Consider the following 9,410-nt stretch of genomic DNA (forward strand, 5'->3'; position numbering starts at 1 on the left):
TCTAATGTCAACCAGAAATTTCTGAAATTTGGGTTACTTTTGCATTACTAATGAGGCTATTATAACCATTCACTCATTGAATGAACAAATGTTTATTTTGCTCCATTTGCTTTATCCTTTGTGCTTGCACACTTCTTTCTTTGTTGTCTTTGTCCTCTCCTTCTCTTTCCTTCTCCTCCCCTCATCTCTATCTCTCTCTATCTCTATCTCTCTCTATTTCTATCTCTATCATCTCATATATATATATATATATATATTTCAAAACATCATGGCCTTTCACCTAATACATTAGTGCGCAGTCTATATTTCTTAAGAATAAAGATATTCTTATATATCCAGAGTAAAGTTATCAACTTTGGTAAATTTAACACTGATATAATACATTTATCTATCTATCTATCTATCTATCTATCTACTATCTATCTATCTATCTATCTATCTATCTATCTATCTATTTATTTATTTAATCTGTGTTCTTAAAGTTATATAAGTTATAGTATCTATACGGTGGAAGTATATATAATGATATACCTCACTTCTTAACTTTACGTCCAGTGACATCATGTAGGTAGTTTGCAACCATCTATGTTAGGAGCATTTATACCATGGAAAATGGTAAACACTACAAATCAGGATTTGGTTTATTGTTTTATTGATTTTCTAGACTTAGGTGATAGAGAAAATGCTAATGGAGTTAAAATTATATCATACTTGTAGCTGTATATTGTAAGTAGGACAAACAATTGAGGAAAGGCAAGTTTCAGGAATACTTTCCAAGCATCTCTATTTCTAAGCACATCTGGCATTAGCCATTGGCCAAAGCAAGTCATGTGGCCAGGCCTATCGTCTAGAGGTAGGAAAATACACTCTGCCCCCAGTGAAAGGCACCGAGAAGAACTGGGATGAAGGGAGGGTAGAAGAATTGGGACTATATGCAATCTACCACAATCGTCATCATATTAGCATTTGTATAGGATCTTAAATGTTTATTTGTGCTTTCCCATGTATTTTTTGATTGTCATAACAGTTCTGTGAGAATATATATTTTTAAATTTATATTTCAGTTACAGTTCACATACAATATTATACTAGTATTAAGTGTGCGACATAGTGATTAGACATTTATATACCTTACGAAGTGATCATCAAGATAAGTCTAGTATCATTTGACATTATACATAGTTATTACAATATTATTAACTATATTTCCTATCATGTGCTTTACATCTCCATGACTATTTTTATAACTGGCAATTTGTACTTCTTAATCTTGTTTACATTTTTCACCCAACTCCCATTCCCATCTGTCAACCATCAATTTGGTCTCTGTTTCTATGGGTTTGTTTCCATTTTGTTTGTTCATTTATTTTGTTTTTTTACATTCCACTCTTAGTGATATCATATGGTATTTGCCTTTCTCTGATTTATTTCACTTAGCATAATATGCTCTAAGACCACCCATCTAGCAATGGTACGGTTCCATTCTTTTTTGTGGATTAGTAATATTCCATTGTATATGGAATATATACATCTTCTTTAATCATTTTTCTATCGATAGACACTTAGGTGGCTATCGTAAATAATGCTGCAATGATCATAGGGATGCACACATCTTTTTAACCTAGTGTTTTAAATTTATTCAGATCAATACCTAGGAGTAGAATTACTGAGTTGAATCATCATAATATTTTCCATAGTGGTTGCCCCAGTTAACAATCTTGCCAACAGTGCATGAGGGTTGCCTTTTTTCTACGTTCTCACTAGCATTGTTGTTTGTTGATTTATTGATGATATCCGTTCTTACTGGTGTGAGGTGGTATCACGTTGTGCTTTTGATTTGCATTTCTCTGATTATTACCGATGTTGAGCATCTTTTCATATACCTGCTGGCCATTTGTATGTCTTTGGAAAATGTCTATTTAGTTCCTCTGCCTATTTTTCAATTGGATTTTTTTTTTCTATTGAGTTATATGAGTTCTTCGTATAATTTATCAGATACATGATTTGCAAATATTTTCTCCTATTTCATCGGTTGCCTTTTCATTTTGTTAATGGTTTTCTTTGTGATACAGAGAAAGCGTTTTAGTTTTATGTAGTCTTACTTATTTTTGTTTTTGTTGCCTTTGTTTTTATGTTACTTTTTAAAAATTATCACCAAGACTAGTGCCAAGGAGCTTACTGTCTATGTTTTCTTCTAAGAGTTTTATGGTTTCAGGTCATTTGTTCAAGCTTTTAATATATTTTGAGTTTATTTTTATCTGTGGTGTAAGATAGTGGTCCAGTTTCACTCTTTTGCAAGTGGCTGTCCAGTTTTCCCAGCACTGTTTTTTGACGAGACTATCCTTTCCTCAGATATAATAGCTTTACATAACTGGCTGTCTACATCAAATTTTGTCAGCTGACACAGTGTATTGGTTATGCATTGCTGTATAACAAATAACCTTAAACCTCAGCAGTTTAAAATAACAAATATTTATGACCTCACATTTTCTATGGGTTAGGTGTCTAGATGTGGCTTAGCTGTGTCCTCTAACACAGGGTCTCTCAGTGTCTATCAGGCCATAATCAAGGTGTAAGCTAGGGCTGTGATCTCATTTAAGGTTTGACTTGGAGAGCATACACTTTCATTCTCACTCACATAGTTGTTGGCAGGATTCAATGCCTCACTGCTGTTGGCCAGAGACCTTTCAAAGTTCTTTCTCACTGGACCTCTTCACAGAGCAGCTCCCAATATTGCAGCTGGCCTGCCTTACAAAGGAGAGAGTGAGAGAGCAAGCACCCCCAAAAGGAAGCCTCAGTCATGTTTCCACAACTTAATCTTTGAAGTGACATTTTGTTACTTCTGCCATTTTCTATTCATTAGAAGCAAGTCAATAAAGCCCAGCCCACATTCAGGGGAGTTGATTACATAAAAGTGCAAATATCAGGAGGTGTGGTTACTAGGGACCATTTTGGAGGCTGCCTACCTAACCCAGTAATGTTCCTAGTACAAGGTCCAATCTAGAATCATATATTGCATTTAGTTGACATATCTCTTTAGCCTTTCTTTCTTTTCTTTCTTTCTTTCTTTCTTTCTTTCTTTCTTTCTTTCTTTCTTTCTTTCTTTCTTTCTTTCTTTCTTTCTTTCTTTCTTTCTTCCTTTCTTTCTTTCTTTCTTTCTTTCTTCCTTTCTTTCTTTCTTTCTTTCTTTCTTTCATTCGTTCTTTCTTTCTTTTTTATATGACACTGACATTTTTGAAAACACAGGTTTCCTTTTTAAAATGGAATGTTGCTCTTTTGGAGCTTAGTGTGATATTTAATCATTATTAGATTCAGGCCATACATTATCAGCTAAATATCACATGAGTCATATCTCCTCTTTAGGATATTGTCTTAGTTCGGGCTACTGCAACAATTCTACAGACCAAGTGGCTAATAAACAGTAAAAATTGATTTCTCACAGTTCTAAATGCTAAGGAGTCCAAGGTTAAGGCACTGGCAAATTCAGTTTTTGGGGAAGGCCATCTTTCTGTTTCACAGACAGCAGTATTTTCCCTGCGTCCTCACATGTTGGAAGGGATAAGGGGGCTCTTTGGGATCCCTTGAATCAGAGCACTAATCCCATTCTTGAGGGTTCTACCCCCCTCACCTAATCACTTCCCAAGGTCCCACTTCTGAATACCATCAGATTGGGGATTAGATTTCAACATATGAATTGTGGAGGGACACAGACATTTAGTCAAAAAAGGTACACATTCAAAGACACAAGATGTCCATCTGTCTCTCACTGGTGATATAAATTTTGATCCCTGGTTAAGGTGTTGATTGATTTCTCCACTGAATCCTAGGCTCTCCTTGGTGTCCAGTCTGAATTACTGTCACGAAGGAACAATTTCCTTGAGTTTGGAGACTTAGCAGACATCTATGCAGTCTTACATTCATTCAGCAAACGTGTGTTTTCACAAAAGCACATGCCAATCAGTGAGTACTTTGTCTACAATGACCCAGGCTCACAGTGTAGACCATTCTCAGGTATGCTCTGCACCCAGCCCAGCCCAAGGCCAGCAGGTTCTTAATGTCACATTCTTTCCTCTATGTTATTGTCTCCCATGGTTTGGGTGTGCAGACCCTTATCTGCCAAGACCTTGTAGGTCCCTTACAGGCCTTTCCTCTATCCAGTACAGCAGTACAGATTTGTTGCCTAACTTTTCCCTGTTGCCTTGTTCTGCCCTTCCTTAAAATCCATCTTCCAGGAACAAAGCTTAACTCGTTCCCCCCTCTTCTCTGTTTACCTTTCTCTTTCTCTCTGCTAGCCTGCCTGCTCCTCTCTCTCTTTCTCCCCATTCCCTCCCTCCCTCCCTCCGTCCCTTCCCCCCTCCCTCCTTTCCCCTCTCCCACGCACACTGAAAAGGTTGAATCTTTTCCTAAAAGTGGGAGGGCTCCCAAGGAGAGGAGGAAAGGGTTTCAAAAATGGAGTCATTTCTAAACCCGCCTGCTCAGCGCCTGCCCTAATTCATCAGCATTAAACACCGAGCACCGTTCTAGCAGAGAGAGACACCTCTTAAGCCATTTACTCCTACTCTCCAGCATCTCACCGCAGCCCCTGGGAAAGGCTGCCTCCGGGCTCAGCAGCTGGAGCTCAGCGATGTAGGCGAAGGTTCCAGGAGGCTTGACCGGAGGACCACAGGATGTGGGCTACTCAGTACTCAGGAGGCAGCTGGGAGCTTACCCATCTTGTGCCTTCGCCCCACTCCCCATACCTCAAAGCTCTGGTGACACCCAACATCTGTCTGTCCATCTGTGTCTGTCCTGCTACAAAACTACCTCCAGGAACTGGGTCGGGTACGTGACAGCCCAAAGAAGTAAGTCAGGGTACAAACGGAGTAACAACCACAAGGGAGAAAAGAAAACTCAAGCATCAAGTTCCTCAAAGGGTTAACACAGCCAGACATACACAAAGGATGGATGAGGGATACGCAAAACGAGATGCGGTGTACCAAATGTAAAAAGAAAAAACCACCTTTCCACCCTTTCTTTTTGCATCAGGGGGCACATTTACATTTCAGAGTAAACCCAGCAACAAATAAGGGTAGCTGGGAGCGTGTCCCTCCTCAGGCAGTTGATGAAAGACCCTCCCAACGCCTTTGATGCAGGGTGCACATTGGAGCATGTTTTTAAATGTGCATCCGTGGTGAGTTCAGCGGGGGAACCCCAGCCGCGCAGCGGCAGGCAGCCTACGGTGGGAGAGAGGGAAAATCTTGTCTGGAAACCCCTGGGCCTGGAACGGGCCGCTGGAGCAGCACCATGCAAATCCCGGAGTGGATCTTCGGAAGCAAAGCGGGCGCCGCTCAGGAGCTCTGCACCCTGGCCTGTTACACAGACTCAACGCCAGGCTCAGGCCCCCAGAGGCCCACCATTTGAGCACAGCATCCCCAAGGGCTCGCGGTGGGAACCTGGGAGGGGCCGAACATGCTGTCCAGAATAATTTAGGAGGGGGAATATTCTTCCTGCTTGGTAGTGTGAAATCACTTATTTATGGCTTCCATTCAGGCCCGGGTTTGCAGATAATCCCTCTTTCTAAGCAGTCGAACTCATGAATGTTGATCTGGCAAATCAAGCTGACAGTAGCAGCTTTTGTCCACCGGGGCATACATCAAGGCCTGCCTTCTCCCCAGCACGTTTCCCCTCTCATCGGAATGCAAGTCCCAGCCTCCTGGATTTGTGAAAGGCGTGCTCCGCCCCAACCCGACCTGGGGTCTCCAACAACAATCAAGGGACTTGTCTGCCAAGCACTCAGGCCCAGCTTGGAGAGTCCTGTTCAGGGCCCCAAGAGAGGCCCTCAAGAAAAATGGCCTGGCTGGAGGAGGTCACCCGATGAAGTGCTCCGGAAGCTTTAGACCCTCACTGGGATGGGGAGGAGGGGGTCTTAGGTATCCGTCCTTAAACAACGAAAGCCAAGTCAAGCCGTGACTAAAGTCCACTCCCAGAAGAGAAGCAAAGAAATAATCACGTTTATCTGTCAGGAAGACCTAGGACAGAGAGGAGGCAAAGCCAGCCAGGATGTATGGATTAGAAATAATGAGATCAGATGGGGGAGGGTAGATGTCAGCTAAGTTGGCAGAAGCCATCAATAAAAGAGGCTTTGCTCAAAGCACAGCAGAACCTTGGTTTTGAGAATGGATTCAGTGGTAACTCTGGAGCATGGTGTGTGTTTTTTATTAATGCTGATGAGCTAATGTTTATAAAGTACTCTAGGTTCCAGAAGGAAAGGTGCTAACTGCAGACCAAACATGTATTTGAGTGTTTTGTGATTAATGTGACTGCTTAAAAAAATAAGAATATAGGTAACCACACCCTCACTCTTAAGAATCCAGACTCGAGAATATAGATATTCATGCTTAATTTAAATTTGATTATGACACAGTCTCCAAACTGGTCTCTGTAGCTAAGACAATTCATTCTGCTTCATATATGCACAGTTTACCCACGTTATATTCTCACCATTTGGTCAATGGCCTCTCAAATATTCATGTAGAACTGTAGGAAAGATACGTTGACATGCATAAGTTTGTAATTATCTTGATAATTAAAAATATCTTGCTTGATACAGAATGAGTAACAGAGATGGTCAGGATCCTGCAGGGATGGTAATATTTCCCACCAAAATAGTTCCCAGCAAACAGGAGCACTGATTCTTGGCATTTCTTAACTTTTTCCTCTTTCTGGTTACTCTGACCGCCATGGATCTCACTAGAGAGAAAACCATAAAGCATGGCTGTAGTCGGGTTTTCTGGAGGAGGGGTGATTAGAGTGACCATTTCTGGTTCACACACATTTCTCAGAGAAAAGGGATATGGCGAGTTAGGATACTGTCAGTGGAAAGAGTCTTATCTCTACACAAGGTTCACCATCCTCACATCAGTTATACTCTCCAATCCCAGAGTCCAGTGGTCAATGTCACGAAGCAAATTAACTGCTTTCTTTTTGCAGGATGAATTCTTCAGGAACAATTTGATTGCCATCAAAGAAACTAATCGATCTTGTCTTTGCTTATGATTCTTATCTGCATACCTTCTTGGATCTAGGTGTTTTCTAACTGGTGGCTTTGACAGTGTCCCGCTTGTGGCGGGCGTAGGAGGTTTTCATCTTCAGTTTCTTTCCTCTGTGTTGCTCTGACTCCCTGTGGCCTTGGTGGGACAGGTCCCGTTATCATTGGGGCACATGACCAGGCCAATTCCATCCTCTTTTCCAGGAACTGTGATCTTTAGGGGGACACCCAGGACGTAGGAAATTGATCAAAGTAGCTGATGAGCAAACCCTATAGTCCCTCAGGCCATGATCCCTGGAGCTGTCCTGTTGCTGATAACGTCCAAGGCCTATTGTTTAGCTCTTCCCCATTTTGGGGCTGCTCCAATTCCTCTTCTAAAACCTTTTTTTTCAATGCTTAACTTACATACATTGATACACAAGTTATATGGAAAATAGCGAGTTTAGAAACCAATTATTTTTTAGTGTGAATATAACAGAAAAGTACATAAAAATGTATTACAGATAATTATATTTATTTATTTATTTATTTTTAGGCGAGACAGCCCTTGGTTGACAGATTGCAAGGACCTTGTCAGCTTACAATCCCTTATTTTTTTATTTTTTTATTTTTACACCTACCGTGCCTGGTCTTCCTAGGTGGTCTCCCATCCAAGTACTAACCAGGCCCAACTCTGCTTAGCTTCTGAGATCAGACGGGATCAGGCTTGTTCAGAGTACCATGGCCGTAGACTATAGATAATTATAAAGTCAATACCCATGTATGTGATTATGAGCTGGGTCAAGCAATAGGTAGAATATTACCACATGCCTGGAAGCCTTCACCTTTCCCACTAGGTGCCCTTCCTTAATCATGACAACCATCTTACCCGTCCCTAACCACTGCACTGACGTTCTTTCCTTGCCTCACTTTATCACCTATATATGCATCCCTACGTGCTATTCTTTTATTTTGTCTGTTTTTGAAATTTATGTGAAAGAAGTGTTTTTGTCTTTGCTCCCCATTATGCCGGTGACAGTCATCCGCGTTGTCATGCATAGAAATAGTTTATCAGTTTGATTGCTGGATAGTAGTACATTTGTGAACATCCTACGGTTACTTATCCCTTCCATCCTGGTGAACATATACATCTTTCCATTGGGACTATTATAAACATTGCTGCTATGAGCATCCTTGTTTATGTCCACTGATAACATGCGAGCATATTTCCCTAGCAAAAAATTCCTAGGAGTGGAATTGCTGGGGGCGTAAGATCTGTATATCTTCACTTTTACTAAATAATGCTGTACTATTTTTTCCAAAGTCATTGAACCAATTTTGAATTCCCATCAGCACTAGATGAGAGATCCTATTATTCTGCATCCTCTTCAGACTTCACATTTTCACCTTTTTTAATCTTTTGCCCATCTGCTGGCTTTATATCATACTTCTCTGATGGCTGATGAAGTGTGCACCTTTTTAAACATTGGCCATTTTGTTTCCAAAAACTATTTCACATACACATGCATATACATACATATACATATACGTGTATAGAGATTAGTTCAGATCCCTTTAATTATCAAAAATATCATTTTGTTTTTATTCGCCATCAAATTCAAGGAAAATTGTCATTTTTCCTGGTATCCAAATTTTCTTACCGAATGCATTTGTTGTTTAATCTATATTTACCTCAACAGACATTTTTTAAAATTTGAGGAGCTAACCAGAAATTCTTACTCTTGAAATTATTTCATTTGACATTCCACTTGAAGGTCTGTCTAATGTCACTAAAATACGATATCAGTCATTGCTGATATCCATTCAGTCCATGCTTACTAAATGCTATTTGTGTTAACCAGAGGTGCCAGCATAAAACTGAACCTCCTTCCAAAGAGGCCTGCGATGAAATAAGACTTGTTGGAATTATTTCTTGTGCTGGTGTATATGTCTGTTCATATCAGAAAGAGGCAATCTGCCTCTTGTATCTTATAAAGAAAATAGAATATCAGCCAGCCCTTCATAGGCATAACCTAACATACATTTGCATAACTCTATTTAGATAGTCAACAAATATCTTTCTCCTCATTCCCCATCAATTTTTGTTCTTTACTCTCCTTGCTCAATATAGGATAATGACAGAATATAGGACATAGTAACAATAAGAAACTTCTGGGTGCTAAAACGTTAGAGTGTTGTTTTGGATTCTGTTCTAGCCCAGGGGACCATCTAGAAAGGAATGGCAAATAGATTTCCTTGCACATGTCAACTCCAGTTGACTGCAGTAATGTTAGGAAAAATTTCCAAAGTTATACCTGGGCTCTGTGGGGAAGGATGGTTTAGTCATATTCTCCATAGTGTGTGGTAGAAGGTGGCAGGACTTAGCCACTTGCAACCTAGACCA

At 40.3% G+C, this 9,410-nt stretch overlaps 1 pseudogene; it reads right to left on the reverse strand.

The window, feature by feature from the left end:
- Nucleotides 1–7,640: 7,640 nt before the first annotated feature.
- Nucleotides 7,641–7,759, reverse strand: LOC112485039 (annotated as a pseudogene).
- Nucleotides 7,760–9,410: the final 1,651 nt, after the last annotated feature.

This window comes from Pteropus alecto, unplaced genomic scaffold (assembly GCF_000325575.1).
Source record: "Pteropus alecto unplaced genomic scaffold, ASM32557v1 scaffold95, whole genome shotgun sequence".
NCBI classification, from domain to species: domain Eukaryota; kingdom Metazoa; phylum Chordata; class Mammalia; order Chiroptera; family Pteropodidae; genus Pteropus; species Pteropus alecto.